Genomic DNA, 3,013 nt, shown 5'->3' on the forward strand with positions numbered 1-3,013 from the left:
TCACCACTTGAACTCTTCGGCCGTTGCGAGAGAGCAGATCCCGCCCTACCGACGGGGAGACACTTTGAGGAAAGTTCAGCAGAACACGGATCATCGGGAGACCCCCTCCGTTAGTCGGTGTCTGGGCGCTCTTGGTAAGTTGGATCCAGCAATCTCGCAGATTTTGCTGATCCCGCTACACCACAATGGTGCGCGTGCCCGGATCTTTTGGTGACTCGGGATTTCACCGTGAGTCCCAAGAAGATGCTCAAGTGAAGATTGAGCCAGGGGAAGAGGCGTCGTCGGAGGTCGGATCGACGAGGACGCTGCTGAATGAAACAAGATCTGCGGATCGATGGAGTTTTGGGAGGAACTCTGTCGACGGAAGAGAGGTGGATCCGGATCCGGATCTAGAAGAGAAACCTCTCTATCCTCCCCAGGTCCCCTCGGGGACCCTTGCGGATCTTGACGCAAGTCAAGATCCGCTAACAAAACAAGGGAAAGTGAAGGCGAAACGGTATGCATTTGCAGATTCACCGGTCAAGCCAACACCGTACCTAAACCCAAGCCCGCTAGTCGAAGAAACGAGAAAGAAGACGAAAAACGAGTAAGACTACGCGGAAGAAGATGCAAGCTCCAGAGTCGGAAGAAGACCAAGCTGGATCCCAGGTCAAGCTGGTCCGACAAGGATCTCGAGTTTGTGTATCGCCACCAAGCTCTACGCGATTTTCTGCATCAAGATCCTGTCATGCGGATCCTGAATCCACGACAGATCGAAGATCCAAGGGAACCGGTGAGAGCACCAACGAAAACGGCGAACAAGTTGGTGGCAGTCAAAGATCTATTACGTTTGCTTACGGAGTCAGGCATCGTAGCTGGTGTGTTCGACGCAGAGAATATCTTCGAGCTAGACCTGGATCTCATAGTATCCGCGACGCGGGACCTCTTTGCCAGAGTTAAGTCCATCACCGGAGAAAGGTCGCGCACTATGGATCCAGTGTCGTCACCGAGGATTAGCCAAGCTGCGTCCTCGAACTACGAATCCGCGGCGGAAGATGGCTCCGACACGTCGTCCGAGCCCCGACGCATGACGTTAGGATCCTCCGGGGCATCCATGCTGGAAGCGCGGGCGAGGATCCGAGGACAAGAAGTCTAGATCCAGTCGATAATACACGTGATCTACATGAAGTGTCAGTTGCCAAGATATCTAGTTTGCGGCAAGTGGATGAATTTGCCAGATCCGAAGTCTCTTCAACCCTGGATCTACAAAGGGGAGAGGCACGTAATGATTGGGAGAAACGCCAACATGGTCGATGGTTTGAGCCTACCAAGGGTGAGGTCACTGCAGATCCACCTACGGTCTGTCAGTCACTGGATCCCGTGGATCTGAGGATGTTGGATCCATGGATCTGCTAACAGGGGAGTCCCGTGGATACTGGAAGTACCATGCCCCAGGAAAGTGGTTCAGACAAGCCAAGGTAGGGGGCAAGATCAACAATGAAAAAGCAATCCTACTCCTAGATAGGGGTGCCGAGGTGTCTATACTAGACACCGCCTTTGCTCGTAAGGTTGGGTGCCAAGTGGATGGGAGTTGGATCCAAGATAGTGTTGGGATTGGTGAAGGCGTGTACCGTACAAACGGGAGAACGCGAATCAAGGTCACGTTGGCAGGTTTTTTGGTGTACTGGATCGATATTTGGGTTGGCGATCTTGCTGGTCAAGACGCCATCCTCGGAATGGATTTCATGGTACCAGCCGGAGTGAGGTTGGATCTGGCGGATGGGACACTTTGTTTCCCTGACGAGATGCGGATCCAGCTCAGCGGACGGCGGCCGTTGTATGGAGCGAAGATGAGGATCATAAGGGCGGATAAGACGACCTGGATCGAGCCCGGAGAAACCTGGGAACGGCCAGATCGGTTAGAGTGGGTGGAACATGAGAAACTGTGGGTCACTCGGGGCGAGAAATGGGTGCCTACCGTAATCCAGGGACCAGGTCGATCGCAATACCTCCAGGTCACGAACGTCAGCGACAAGAGACTATTACTGGACCATTATGAGGAGATCGGGCGATGGTTGGCGAAGGACGGTATCCCTAGGTGACCTGGATATGTGTCAGTGGGATCCCGTCGCTACAGAGAATGGCAGAATCTGGCGTACGAGGCGACTACCGAAATCGAATCTCTCGGAGAGGTGGAGCTCCCGGTGGGACCAACTGGCCCCTTGGTGGATCGGCCTTCATATCCAACGCCGCGAAAGATCCTGCAGAAGGGTCTTCGGATTGAGGTCCAAGCGATGGAGGTTGGATCCAAGACCGGGGATGATCCCCAGAGTCGGCCCCTAGATAACGCAGGGTCGGTGGATGAAGGATCGCAGAAGGCTGAAGCCGGACCGCCAGATCCCGCTGACCCCAGAGTGGATCCTAACTTTGCATGGGGCAAAGTGCCTGGATCCTTATCGAGAGTGACAACACTAGTCAAACCAGAACCGTCGTGTTTAAACTCGCTAGAGGATCGACTAGATCCAACTGGTGGTTTCCCCGATACCAGGGTACCTGCTCCCACGAAGACAGAAGGACTGCCAGGTGAAAGAGGGTCGCGGTGTTTGGATCCAATGGTGGATCCGACGAAGACGGAAGATCAACAAGTCTGTTACCATGAAGGCGGGGATCTACACGCCGAGGATCTCGGGGATGGCCTGGCGGTAATCCCGGAGGTGCCACTGACCACAGATGAGGTCACGATTGACGATATCCAAGTGGATCCAGGGGCAAACGAGCCCGCGGAAGTGGATCGGTTACGTCAGAAAATCTGGGAAAGCCGACATCTGCTGATTGGTAAAGTTAATGCATTACCGCCCGCCGCCCGCGGAGTCAAATGTGACATCGATGTCGGCGACGCGAAACGATCGCTCAAAGGGTGCGGAAGGTGGCACCTCAGTTCCGAGAAAAACTATTAGATCTGATTAAGGGCCTGCTGCAAGCCAAGATCATCAGTTTCTCGACATCCCCGTGGGCATCTCCGGTGGTAATCATC

Source organism: Phytophthora infestans, genomic scaffold, assembly GCF_000142945.1.
Source record: "Phytophthora infestans T30-4 supercont1.101 genomic scaffold, whole genome shotgun sequence".
Lineage (NCBI taxonomy): Eukaryota > Oomycota > Peronosporomycetes > Peronosporales > Peronosporaceae > Phytophthora > Phytophthora infestans.